Here is a 14,589-nt window from a genome sequence, read left to right as displayed (position 1 = left end):
CGGAAAGAACAGGTTTCCCCTCATCCACCGACACCAACAGAATCAACAAACTCATTCGTAAGGCCAGTAACGTTGTGGGGGTGGAACTGGACTCTCTGACGGTGGTGTCTGAAAAGAGGATGCTGTCCAAGTTGCATGCCATCTTGGACAATGTCTCCCATCTACTTCATAATGTACTGGTTAGGCACAGGAGTACATTCAGCCAGAGACTCATTCCACTGAGATGCAACGCTGAGCGTCATAGGAAGTCATTCCTGCCTGTGGCCATCAAACTTTACAACTCCTCCCTCAGAGTGTCAGACACCCTGAGCCAATAGGCTGGTCCTGGACTTATTTCCACTTGGCATAATTTACTTATTATTATTTAATTATTTATGGTTTTATATTGCTATATTTCTACACTATTCTTGGTTGGTGTTACTGTAACGAAACCCAATTTCCCTCGGGATCAATAAAGTATGTCTGTCCGTCTTAAACTTTTCAACCTTAACCCATGACCTCTAGTTCTAGTCTCACCCAATCACAGTGGAGAAAGCCTGCTTGCATTTACCCTATCTATACCCCTCATAATTTTGTATGCCTCTATCAAGTAGATGCATCTTTGCAATTGCATTCCAGCTTTATTCATTTATGAGGCATTAAGCATTATGACAGAAAATGCCAGGAAATCTCAGCAGGTCAGATAGCTTCATTTGAAACAGAAAAAGATTTGAAGCATCAGCTCATTTTCTCTTTATGTCAAAGCAATTTGCCCCACTGGGCTTTCCAGCATTTTCCATTTTGATTTCAGATTTCCACCATCTTGTGTCCTTTTTTAAACTTTCAGGATAACATGATTTACAGGTGACATATAGGCACAAGAATATGTGGATCTTGGATCAGCCTCCAGAGCTACCCAAGGACCCACTAATAAACAACACCTTAGGACAGGGGTTCCCAACCTTTCTTTATGCTATAGTGCCCCCGCCATTAACTTTGGGGTCCACTGACCCCAGGTTAGCAATCCCTGCCTTTGGAGAACATTATATTTTACTGGAGTGATCACACGACAACTACAGGTGACATTGCACACCATGAACAGATCTGTCCTCATAAATCATTCAATTCTTCCACACGATCATTTCCTTGTATCACAAAACTACAAACATCCTCAGTTACTTCGATTAGAATCAAGTTTGGACGAACCAGACTTTAGCCAATTTCTGCTACTTAATTTTTTTGTAAAGGAGACTTTCTCCCAGGGTGGAAAAGGCCAATATGAACAGGGGTAATATTAAGGTAATTGGAGGAAAGTTTGGGGGGAGTTTTTTTTTTAAACACAGAGAATGGTGGATGCCTCAAATGCACTTCTTAGAGTGGTGGTGAGACACACAGACATTATTTAAAAGTTTCTTAAACGGGTATATGGATGCAGTGAGCAGTTTGGAGGCAAGTTTGGGTGGGGGGATGTCAGAGGTAGTATTTTTTAAAACACAGAGAGCGGTGGGAGCATGGCACCACCAGGAATGGTGGAAGAAGTAGACATATTCAGGGCATTTAAAAATACCCTTAGACAGACATATGAATGATAGAAAAAGGAGGGCTATGGAGGAGAGAAGGGTTAGATTGATTAAAGAGTAGGTTATAAGTTCAGCACAACATTGTGGGCTGAAGGGCCCGTAGTGTTCTATGTTAACATAAAGTGGGTGCAAGTATGATTTTCCTACCTTAACTTGTGCAATTACCATACTGTCTGAAAGATTTTGCTCAAAACAACATATTTTTATTCATGAAACAGAATGCAACTCCGTCTGCCCAAAATATACATTTTACTTTCGCCAAAATCAATAAATGTACAGGCGCTCATGTTAAGGGCACAGACTCAGTATAGAGGAACATCCACTTACAACAGAATGAGGAGGAATTTCTTTAGCGGGAAGGTAGTGAACCCATGAAATTCACTTTCACCTTTGGCAGTGGAGGCCAAGTCATTGAGTACATTTAAAGCAGAGGTTGAAAGGTTCTTGATCAGTAAGGCTTTAAAATGCTATGGGGTGAAAGCAGAATGGGCTGAGGGGGATAATAAATCTGCCGTGATGGAATGGCGGAGCAGACCCAATGACCATTTGGTTTTATGGTCTGAAACAAATCCAAGTTGTCACAATTTAAGGTCGAGTCTTCAAGACTTGACTTTATGTTTTAGAAACATAGGAAGTAAAGTGGAAAGTGGCAGCACAGATTAAAATCAATTATTCAGACCATAAGAAATAGGAGCAAATTAGACCATTCAGCCCATCATTCTGCTCTTCCATTCCATCATGACTGATTCATTACCTCTCTCAAAGTCACTCTCCTGCCTTCTCCCTGTAACCTTTGACTAATCAAGAACTCCATTAACCTCCTTTAAAGATGACTTGACCTCCACAGGCTTCTGTGACAATGAATTCCACAGTTTTACCACTCACCCTCTGGCTAAAGAAACTCCTCCACATCCCTTGTACTAAAAGGAAGTCCTTCTATTCTATGGCCCTAGACTCCCCCACTACAGAAAACATCCTCTCTATCCAGGCTTTTCAATATTTGATAGAAGAATGAGGGGGAGGGGAGATCTCATTGAAACGTAAAATCCACCAAGTACAGGCCCAGAGCCATCAAATGCTCATGTGTTAACACTTTCATTGCTGGAATCGTTCTCATGAAGCTCCTCTGGACCTTCCGCAAAGCCAGCACATCTTTTCTTAGACAAAGGGCCCAAAATTGCTCACAAATCTCCAAGTGCGGTCTAACCAAGGCCCTGTAAAGCCTCAGCTTTACATAGAACCATAGAACATTACAGCACAGAAACAGGCCTTTTGGCCCTTCTTGGCTGTGCCGAACCATTTTTCTGCCTAGTCCCACTGACCTGCACCTGGACCATACCCCTCTCATCCATGTACCTGTCCAAGTTTTTCTTTTCTTAAATGTTAAAAGTGAGCCCGCATTTATCACTTCATCTGGCAGCTCATTCCACACTCCCACCACTCTCTGTGTGAAGAAGCCCTGCCTAATGTTCCCTTTAAACTTTTCCCCCTTTACCCTTAACCTATATCCTCTGGTTTTTTCCTTCCCTAACCTCAGTGGAAAAAGCCTGCTTGCATTCTCTCTATCTATACCCATCATAATTTTATATAACTCTATCAAATCTCCCCTCATTCTTCTACGCACCAGGGAATAAAGTCCTAACCTATTCAAACTTCCTCTATAACTCAATTTCTCAAGTCCCGGAAACATCCTTGTAAACCTTCTCTGCACTCTTTCAACCTTATTAATTTCCTTCCTATAATTTGGTAACCAAAACTGCACATAGTACTCCAAATTCGGTCTCACCAATGCCTTATACAACCTCACCATAACATTCCAACTCTTATACTCAATACTTTGATTTCTAAAGGCCAATGTACCAAAAGCTCTCTTTACAACCCTATCTACCTGTGATGCCACTTTTAGGGAATTTTGTATCTGTATTCTCAGATCCCTCTGTTCTACTGCACTCTTCAGTGTCCTACCATTTACTTTGTATGTTCTACCTTGGTTTTTCCTTCCAAAGTGCAATAGCTCACACTTGTCTGTATTAAACTTCATCTGCCATTTTTCAGCCCATTTTTCCAGCTGGTCCAAATCCCTCTGCAAGCTTTGAAAACCTTCCTCACTGTCCACTACACTTCCAATCTTTGTATCATCAGCAAATTTGCTGATCCAATTTACCACATTTTCATCCAGCTCATTGATATAGATGACAAATAACAATGGACCCAGCACTGATCCCTGTGGCACACCACTAGTCACAGGCCTCCACTCAGAGTAGCAACCCTCCAATACCACTCTCTGACTTCTCCCATTGAGCCAATGTCTAATCCAATTTACTACCTCACCATGTATACCTAGCGACTGAATCTTCCTAACTAACCTCCCATGCGGGACCTTGTCAAAGGCCTTACTGAAGTCCACGTAGACAACATCCACTTCCTTCCCTTCATCCACTTTCCTTGTAACCGCCTCGAAAAACTCTAATAGCTTTGTTAAACATGACTTACCATGCACAAAGCCGTGTTGACTCTCCCTAATAACTCCCTGTCTACCTAAATACTTGTAGATCCTATCTCTTAGTACTCCTTCCAACAATTTACCTACTACCGACGTCAAATTTACTGGCCTATAATTTCCCGGATTATTTGTGAAGATTAATTTAAATCCAGTGAGATTTGAGACCAAAATATTAAAACCTACAATGGGCACAAAAAAATTGGTGAACACCAAGTTAATGTTTCACAGAGAAATGGCAACTTTCTATAATTAGCATCGGTATGATTGGAATCCTTGGAATATCACACACAATGAGGCAACATAATCGAGAATGGTAACAATGTAACTTGCAATGACAAAAATACAGAAACCAAGTATAAAGGAATTCAAATCAGGTCAGACAATGTAAATGGTGAGTGAGTCACTCTAAAACTGATAGAGCAGCTTAAATGTTCTATTTGCTTTCCTTTACTTTTATTGTCACCAAACAATTGATACTAGAGCGTACAATCATCACAGCGATATTTGATTCTGCGCTTCGCGCTCCCTTAAGTACAAATTGATAGTAAATATAATAAAAATTTAAATTATAAATCATAAATAGAAAACAGAAAAGGGAAAGTAAGGTAGTGCAAAAAAAAACCGAGACAGGTCCAGATATTTGAAAGGTACGGCCCAGATCTGAGTCAGGATCCGTTCAGCAGTCTTATCACAGTTCGAAAGAAGCCGTTCCCAAATCTAGCCGTACAAATCTTCAAGCTCCTGAACCTTCTCCCGGAGGGAAGAGGGACAAAAAGTGTGTTGGCTGGGTGGGTCGTGTCCTTGATTATCCTGGCAGCATGGCTCCGACAGCATGCGGTGTAAAGTGAGTCCAATGATTTTGTATGCCCTTAACCAGGATGGGTGTACATGCCCAAATGGCATTCCTATGCAAGTTGGACATTTACAGTACTTCGTGTCATATATGAATCCCACAACTGTTTTGAGTCAGGAAGGACCATGTCAAAGTGATAAACACTAATGATTCTGCAGATGCTGGAAATCCAGAGCAACACACCCTAAATGCTGGATTTCAGCAGGCCAGACAGCAGATACAGATATGGATATACAGTTGACATTTCGGGCCAAGAACCCTCATCAGGACTGGAAAGGAAGGGGGAAGAAGCCAGCATGGGGGGGGGGGGGGGAAGAAGGAGTACAAACTGGCAAGTGTTAGGTGAAATCACAAACCAGAGAAAATCTGCAGATGCTGGAAATCCAAGCAACACACACAAAATGCCGGAGGAACTCAGCAGGCCAGGCAGCATGTATGGAAAAGAGTACAGTCAGTGTTTTGGGCTGAGACCCTTCATTTGATGGGGTGCGCTGAGAAGTGATAGAAGAGGTAAAAGGCTGAAGCAGGAGGAATCATTTTATTTAATTTAGAGATAGTGCGGAATAGACTCTTCTGCCTCAACAAGCCACACTACCCAGCAACCCACTGATTTAACCCTAGCCTAACCACAGGACAATTTACAATGACCAACTAACCCACTACCTGGTACGTCTCTGGACTGTAGGAAGAAACCGGAGCATCCGGAAGAAACCATTGTGCTCATGGGAAGGAAAGTACAGACTTGCTTAGAGATGACACTGGAATTGAACTCTGAACTCCAGAATGCCTGATCTGTAATAAAGTCACACTAACTGCTATGCTACCATGGCACCTAGATCAAAGTGGTAGTCATTATGTACGCAACAGGTATCTGTGCATTTACATTCCATTTATTCTCTGCAATAAACAAGTTGAACACAGCATATAAATAGCTAAAAGTCTTTTAAAATACATACTGCTGATGTCATTGATGCTACAACACAATGTTATATAACACAAGCTTGAGTTGTAAATACTGTGATCAAGCAGGAAGAGATACCTTCAAATCTATTTATAGCTAATGTCATCTCAATCATTCAGCCAAATCTACATAATATCAAATACTTACAGGCACCAAGATACCTTTGCTCACAAGCACTTACACCAATCACACCACTTATAGTGTACAGCCTATGACATCATTTGGTTTTGTATTAGAATCATTATTCCCATTTCACCAATTATTGGATAGGATTTTTAAGAAAAAAAATGTACTTGCATTTGGAAAAGCCAAGACATATTAGTGATAGTCAGTGTGTCTTACAAACTTGACTGAGTTTTTCAGCTGGTGATGAGGGCAGAGCAGTGCATGTTTTATACAATTTATTTTTTATTTAGAGATACAGCAGAACCGAACCACGCTGCCCAGCATCCCATCTATTTAAAGCAGTCTAATCACAGGACTTGGGTGACAGGGTACAGATATGTCTCTACCAAAGGAGGTCTAAGGTGCTCCTTCCCTCTGCTAGCCTGCAGAACACCCTTGGGCGAGGTGTAGCATCTGCTTAGCCCACCCCCCCCCCCCCCACCCCCAGGTGAAGCCATGGGAGCAGCTGGTGCATATCACAAGTCTTGGTTATACAGTCACTGACACCAGGCAAACAATCTCTGAAGAGTACTGATAATGGCTGGGGTCACCCAACTTGCAAAGACACTGCGCCCAGAAGAAGGCAATGGCAAACCACTTCTGTAGAAAAAATTTTCCAAGAACAATCATAGTCACCGTGATCACCCACATCATACGATATGGCACACAACAAACGAGCGAATCGCAGAACAATTTACAATGACCAAATAACCCACTGAGCGGTTCATCTTCGGACCGTGGGAGGAAGCTGGAGCATCCAGAGGAAACCCACACACCCACAGAAGGAATGTACAAACTTGTTTACAGACAATTGAACTCTGATCTACAGAATGCCCTGAGCTGTGACAGCGTTGCCACTAACCGCTACACTACCATGGTACTTAGGTCTAAGTAATGCTCGTTATCTACATAACAGATACCTGTGTATTTAGATTCAATTTATTCTACAGCCAACAAGTTGAACTCAGTATATTTACAGCTAAATCCTACTTAAATACATATTACTGATGTCATTGATGCTACCACACAATGTTATATATTTCAAACTAGAGAAGTGGGAAGAGAAACCTTCAAACCTACCTAACGTCTCAGTCATTTAGCCAAAAGCACAGGAATCTACATAATATCCAATATTTATGGGCGCCAAGATACCTCTGCTCACAAGTACTCCCACCAGTCACACCACTTATCCTATGCAGCCCTATGACATCATTTAGTTTTGCATCAGAATCATTCCACCACGGTTGCGTATTGGTTAGCGCGACACTATTAGAGCTCAGGGGCATCGGAGTTCAGAGTTCAATTCCAATATCATCTGTAAGGAGTCCGTATATCCTCCTTGTGGAATGCAGGAATGCATGGGTTTTCTCCAGATCCCTCCCACAGTCCATAGATGCATCGGTTAGTAAACTAAATGGTCATTGTAAATTGTCCTGTGATTAGACTTAGGATAAATCTGGGGTTCCTGGACATTGCGACTCGAAGGGCCCATTCCATGCTGCATCTCTAAATAAATAAATAAATAAATAAAATGACATTTCACCAATTATTGGAGAAGATTTTTTAGGGAATAAAAAATTTTGAATAAAAAATCTTGCATCTGGAAAAACCAAGACATATTGGGGATAGTCAGTGTGTCTTACAAAGTTGTTTGAATTTTTTGAGCAGCTGATAAAAATGATTGATGAAGCTAGAGTAGTAGATATTGTATACATGGACTCTTGTAAAGCTCATAACATGTTCACTCATGGTTCACTGATTAAGTCAAAATCAAAGGCAAAGTAAATTTAATATCAAAGTATGTATACATCATCAAATAGTACCTTGAGATTCATTTGTTTGCAGGCATTTACAGGAGAATTACAATAGCATCCGGTAAGGACCACACAGAGACAAAGACTGACCAATAACTAGTGTGCAAAAGATGATGACAAATTGTTCAAATAAACAAATAAATCAATAAATCAGAGTGTATTTTCCGCACTGGTTCAGGAGCCTGATGGTTCTGAGATGATAACTGTTCCTGAACCTGGTGGTGAGGGAGCCAAAGCTCCTGTACTTCCTGCCCAATGGCAGTAAGGCACACGGGATGCATGAAGACTTGGTTGACTGGATTCAAAATTAGCTCGGCCATAGAAATCAGAGGAGAGCGATGGAGAAGTGCTATTCTGACTGGAGATCTGTGATGAGTGATGATCCACAAGAATCAGTACTGGGACCTCTGTTCTTTTGTAACTTATGTTAATGATCTGGGCGAACATGTAGATGTGCTAATTAGAAAATCTGCAAATATCATTAAAAAAACAGGCAGAATCTATTACGAGGGAGCCTGTCAAAATACTCAGCTGGATTTAGACCAGTTGTAACTGTGGACAGAGAAAAGGCAGATGAAGCTTAATGTGGAAAAGTGTGAGGTATTGCACTTTGGGATATCAAATGTAAGTGGAAAGTATAAAGTAAATGGCAGACCCAAGCAGAGTAGTGAAGTAGAAACTGATCTTGGGGTGGAAGTCCATAGCTTCCAGCAAGTAGACAAGCTGGTTAGACGGCATGCAGCATGTCTGCATTCGTCAGTCAGGGCAAGTGAGAAAAAGGAAGTCACATTACAGTTGGACAAAACAGTTGGTTAGGCCACATTTTGAATACTGTGCGCAGTTCTGGCTTCTGTATTACAGTACATTCAAAACCCCAAGGTGATGTTGCAGCTCAATAAAACCCTGGTTAGACCACACTTGAGATATGATGTTCAATTTGGGTCACCTATTATGGGAAAGATGTACAAGCTTTATATGGAGGGTGCAGAGGAGGTTTACCAGAATACTTCCTGAATTAGAGAGCATGTTTTCTGAGGGTAGGTTGAATGAGCGACAGAGGATGAGAGGCGACTTGAAAGAGGTGTATAATATGATAAGAGGAATAGCCAGAGATTTTTTTCCCCCTGGGCAGAAATGGCTAATACCTGAATGCATGACTTTTAGGGTGATTGGAGGAATGTGTGTGTGTGTGGGGAGGAATGCCAGAGGTAAGTTTGCTTTTGCACAGAGTGGCAGTTGCATGGAATACCCTGTCAGGGGTGGTGGTAGAGGCAGAGGACACAGCCTCAGAATAGAAGGATGTCCCTTCAGGACAGAGAGGAAGAATTCCTTCAGTAAGAGGGGGTGAATCTAAAGTACAAAGTTCAAAATAAATGTATTATCAAAGTACATGCATGTCACCATATACAACTCTGGGATTCATTTTCTTCTGGGCATCCCCAATAAATCCAGAATAGAATACCAACCATAATAGAATCAATGAAAGATCGCATCAACTTGGGTTTTCAACCAGTATACAAAAAACTACAAACTGTGCAAACACAAAAAGGTAATAATAACAATAAATACATGAGATGAAAGTCCTTGAAAGTGTATCCATAAGTGATGGGGCAAGTGAAGTTGAGTTGTTATCCCTTCTGGTTCAAGAGCCTGATGATTGAGGAGTAATAATTATTCCTGAACCTGGTGGGTTAAGTCCCGAGGCTCCCATACCTCCTTCCCAATGGCAGCAGTGAGAAGAGAGCATGTGGAATTCATAGCCATAGGCTGTGGAGACCAGGATCATTGAGTCTATTTAAAGTGGGTGTCTGTGAGCGGCCTATCATTGTGTGGCTCACCGTGGTAGGCGGGTAGGCCTCTCTGCCTCGTGTGGTGCCTCCCTCTTTCGATGAATGTCAGTGATTTCTTAGGATGGTACTGTGGCTCGGTGTTTATGGACTGTGGACATTTTCAGACTTGTGGTCTTTATATTCTGTGTCTTCTACTACATTCCTTTTCTGTTTTGTTAAGTGAGGAGAAGGGGTTTGGGGATTGATGTTCTATGGAGTTCTATTAGTTATTTGCATGGGGAGGGGCTGTTTTTGGGGGGGCTTGATGTTCTTGTTCCATTTTGTGTGGGGGGGTGTGAAGGTAGATGATCAGGGTGCCATATATTTTTATGAAAGGGTTGGGTTTGATGTTTCTCTTTGAATGACTTTCATGCTCTTTCTTTGTTCCGTGGCTATCTGCAGAGGACAAATTTCAGAGTTGTATATGGATACGTACTTTGATAATTAAAGAACCTTTGAAAGGTTCTTGATAAAGTCAGGACTTCAAAGGCTAGGGGGTAGAAGGCAGGAGAATGAGGTTGAGAGGGAAAATAAATCAGCCATGTCAAATGGTGGAGCAGACACAATGGGCCAAATATCCCAATTCTGCCCCTCTGTCTTATGTTCTTAAAACATTATGTTTGAAATACAGGAATCCACCTTGCCTATTTAGTGTACTACCCACTCAAAAGTATTCAACCTCAACACCAGGACAAGCCCATCAGTCATTTAACTGCCTGAAAAAATAATTTAGAGCAAAAAGAAAACAAATAACCAGAGGCTCTGAATGGAAAGTTAGACACTGGGGAGGAAATGAAATAGTATTTTGACAAGCGAAAGGAATCAGAATCAGATTTATTATCATTGACTTGTATGACATGAAATTTGTTGTTTTCAGTAGCAGTGCAAAGACACAAAATTACTATTAGTCAAGTCAAGTCACTTTTATTGTCATTTCGACCATAACTGCTGGTACAGTACATAGTAAAAATGAGACAACTTTTTTCAGGACCATGGTGTTACATGACACAGTACAAAAACTAGACTGAACTACGTAATTTAAAAAAAACACAGAAAGCTACACTAGACTACATACCTACACAGGACTGCATAAAGTGCACAAAACAGTCCAGGTATTACAATAAATAATAAACAGGACAATAGGGGAGTAAGGTGTCAGTCCAGGCTTCGGGTATTGAGGAGTCTGATAGCTTGGGGGAAGAAACTGTTACATAGTCTGGTCGTGAGAGCTTGAATGCTTCGGAGCCTTTTCCCAGATGGCAGGAGGGAGAAGAGATTATATGAGGGGTACGTGGGGTCCTTCATAATGCTGTTTCCTTTGCGGATGCAGCGTGTAGTGTAAATGTCTGTGATGGCTGGAAGAGAAACCCCGATGATCTTCTCAGCTGACCTCACTATCCGCTGCAGGGTCTTGCGATCCGAGATGGTGCAATTTCCAAACCAGGCAGTGATGCAGCTGCTCAGGATGCCCTCAATACAACCCCTGTAGAATGTGATGAGGAAAGGGGGTGGGAGATGGACTTTCCTCAGCCTTCGCAAAAAGTAGAGACGCTGCTGGACTTTCTTTGCTATGGAGCTGGTGTTGAGGGACCAGGTGAGATTCTCTGTCAGGTGAACACCAAGAAATTTGGTGCTGTTTACAATCTCTACTGAGGAGCCGTCGATGTTCAGCAGGGAGTGGTCGCTCCGTGCCCTCCTGAAGTCAACAACCATCTTTTGTTTTGTTCACATTAAGAGACAGGTTAAACATAGAAACATAGAAAATAGGTGCAGCAGTAGGCCATTCGGCCCTTCGAGCCTGCACCGCCATTCAGAATGATCATGGCTGATCATCCAACTCAGAACCCTGTACCTGCTTTCTCTCCATACCCCCTGATCCCTTTAGCCACAAGGGCCATATCTAACTTCCTCTTAAATATAGCCAATGAACTGGCCTCAGCTGTTTCCTGTGGCAGAAAATTCCACAGATTCACCACTCTCTGTGAAGAAGTTTTTCTTCATCTCGGTCCTAAAAGGCTTCCCCTTTATCCTTAAACTGTGACCCCTTGTTCTGGACTTCCCCAACATCGGAAACAATCTTCCTGCATCTAGCCTTTAGAATTTTAGATGTTTCAATAAGATCCCCCCTCAATCTTCTAAATTCCAGTGAGTATAAGCCTAGTCGATCCAGTCTTTCTTCATATGAAAGTCCTGCCATCCCAGGAATCAATCTGGTGAACCTTCTCTGTACTCCCTCTATGGCAAGAATGTCTTTCCTCAGATTAGGGGACCAAAACTGCACACAATATTCTAGGTGCGGTCTCACCAAGGCCTTGTACAACTGCAGTAGAACCTCCCTGCTCCTGTACTCAAATCCTTTTGCTATGAATGCCAACATACCATTTGCCTTTTTCACCGCCTGCTGTACCTGCATGCCCACTTTCAATGACTGGTGTACAATGACACCCAGGTCTCGTTGCATCTCCCCTTTTCCTAATCGGCCACCGTTCAGATAATAATCTGATTTCCTGTTCTTGCAACCAAAGTGAATAACCTCACATTTATCCCCATTAAATTGCATCTGCCATGAATTTGCCCACTCACCTAACCTATCCAAGTCACCCTGCATCCTCTTAGCATCCTCCTCACAGCTAACACCGCCGCCCAGCTTCGTGTCATCCGCAAACTTGGAGATGCTGCATTTAATTCCCTCGTCTAAATCATTAAACAACTGGGGTCCCAGCACTGAGCCTTGCGGTACCCCACTAGTCACTGCTTGCCATTCTGAAAAGGTCCCGTTTACTCCCACTCTTTGCTTCCTGTCTGCCAACCAATTCTCTATCCACATCAATACCATACCCCCAATACCGTGTGCCTTAAGTTTGCACACTAATCTCCTGTGTGGGACGTTGTCGAAAGCCTTTTGAAAATCTAAATATACCACATCCACTCCCCTATCCACTCTACTAGTTACATCTTCAAAAAAATTCTATAAGATTCGTCAGAATGATTTTCCTTTCACAAATCCATGCTGACTTTGTCCGATGATTTCACCTCTTTCCAAATGTGCTGTTATCACATCTTTGATAACCGACTCTAGCATTTTCCCCACCCCCAATGTCAGACTAACCGGTCTATAATTCCCCGGTTTCTCTCTCCCTCTTTTTTTTAAAAAGTGGGGTTACATTAGCCACCCTCCAATCCTCAGGAACTAATCCAGATTCTAAGGAGTTTTGAAAAATTATCACTAATCCAACCACTATTTCTTGGGCTACTTCCTTAAGCACTCTGGGATGCAGACCATCTGGCTCTGGGGATTTATCTGTCTTTAATCCCTTCAATTTTGCTAACACCACTTCCCTACTAACATGTATTTCCCTCAGTTCCTCCATCTCACTAGACCCTCGGTCCCTTACTATTTCCGGAAGATTATTTATGTCCTCCTTGTGAAGACAGAACCAAAGTAGTTATTCAATTGGTCTGCCATGGCTTTGTTCCCTATGATCAATTCACCTGTTTCTGAATGTAAAGGACCTACATTTGTCTTGACCAATCTTTTTCTTTTCACATATCTAAAAAAGCTTTTATAGTCAGTTTTTATGTTCCCTGCCAGCTTTCTCTCATAATCTTTTTTCCCTTTCCTAATTAAGCCCTTTGTCCTCCTCTGCTGGTCTCTGAATTTCTCCCAGTCCTCAGGTGTGCCGCTTTTTTTTGCTAATTTATATGTTTCTTCTTTGCACTTGATACTATCCCTAATTTCCCTTGTCAGCCACGGGTGCACTACCTTCCCTGGTTTATTCTTTTTGCCAAACTGGGATGAACAATTGTTGTAGTTCATCCATGCGATCTTTAAATGCTTGCCATTGCATATCTACCGTCAACCCTTTAAGTATCATTTGCCAGTCTATCTTAGCTAATTCACGTCTCATACCTTCGAAGTTACCCTTCTTTAAGTTCAGAACCTTTGTTTCTGAATTAACTATGTCACTCTCCATCTTAATGAAGAGTTCCATCATATTATGGTCACTCTTACCCAAGGGGCCTCGCACGACAAGATTGCTAACTAACCCTTCCTCATTGCTCAATACCCAATCTAGAATGGGCTGCTCTCTAGTTGGTTCCTTGACATGTTGGTTCAGAAAACCATCCCGCATACATTCCAAGAAATCCTCTTCCTCAACACCCTTACCAATTTGGTTCACCCAATCTATATGCAGATTGAAGTCACCCATTATAACTACTGTTCCTTTATTGCACGCATTTCTAATTTCCTGTTTAATGCCATCCCCAACCTCACTACTACTGTTAGGTGGCCTGTACACGTCCCACCAGTGTTTTCTGCCCCTTAGTGTTATGCAGCTCTACCCATATCAATTCCACATCCTCCAGGCTGATGTCCTTCCTTTCTATTGTGTTAATCTTCTCTCTAACCAGCAATGCTACTCCACCTCCTTTTCTTTCCTGTCTATACCTCCTGAATATTGAATATCCCTGGATGTTGAGCTCCCATCCTTGGTCACCTTGGAGCCATGTCTCTGTGATCCCAACTATATCATATTCATTAATAACTATCTGCACATTCAATTCATCCACCTTGTTAAGAATGCTCCTCGCATTGACACACAAAGCCTTCAGGCTTGTTTTTACAACACTCTTAGCCCTTATACAATTATGTTGAAAAGTGGCTCTTTTTGCTTTTTGCCCTGGATTTGCCTGCCTGCCACTTTTACTTTTCACCTTACTACTTTTTGTTTCTACCCTCATTTTACACCCCTGTCTCTCTGCACTTGTTCCCATCCCCCTGCCACATTAGTTTAAAGCCTCCTGAACAGCAGTAGCAAACGTTCCCCCTTGGACATTGGTTCCAGTCCAGCCCAGGTGCAGACCGTCCTGTTTATACCGGTCCCACCTCCCCAGAACTGGTTC

The 14,589-nt window shown here is 42.1% G+C and overlaps 1 protein-coding gene across 3 annotated transcripts in view; it reads right to left on the bottom strand.

Moving 5' to 3' along the window:
* Nucleotides 1–14,589, bottom strand: part of nedd4l (NEDD4 like E3 ubiquitin protein ligase) — a 418,746-nt gene that overhangs the window by 346,781 nt on the left and 57,376 nt on the right. The gene's annotated exons all lie outside the window — the stretch shown is intronic.

This window comes from Hemitrygon akajei, chromosome 13 (genome assembly GCF_048418815.1).
Source record: "Hemitrygon akajei chromosome 13, sHemAka1.3, whole genome shotgun sequence".
NCBI classification, from domain to species: domain Eukaryota; kingdom Metazoa; phylum Chordata; class Chondrichthyes; order Myliobatiformes; family Dasyatidae; genus Hemitrygon; species Hemitrygon akajei.
The sequence above is the reverse complement of the archived record's forward strand: the minus strand, read 5'-3'. Positions and strand labels throughout refer to the sequence as shown.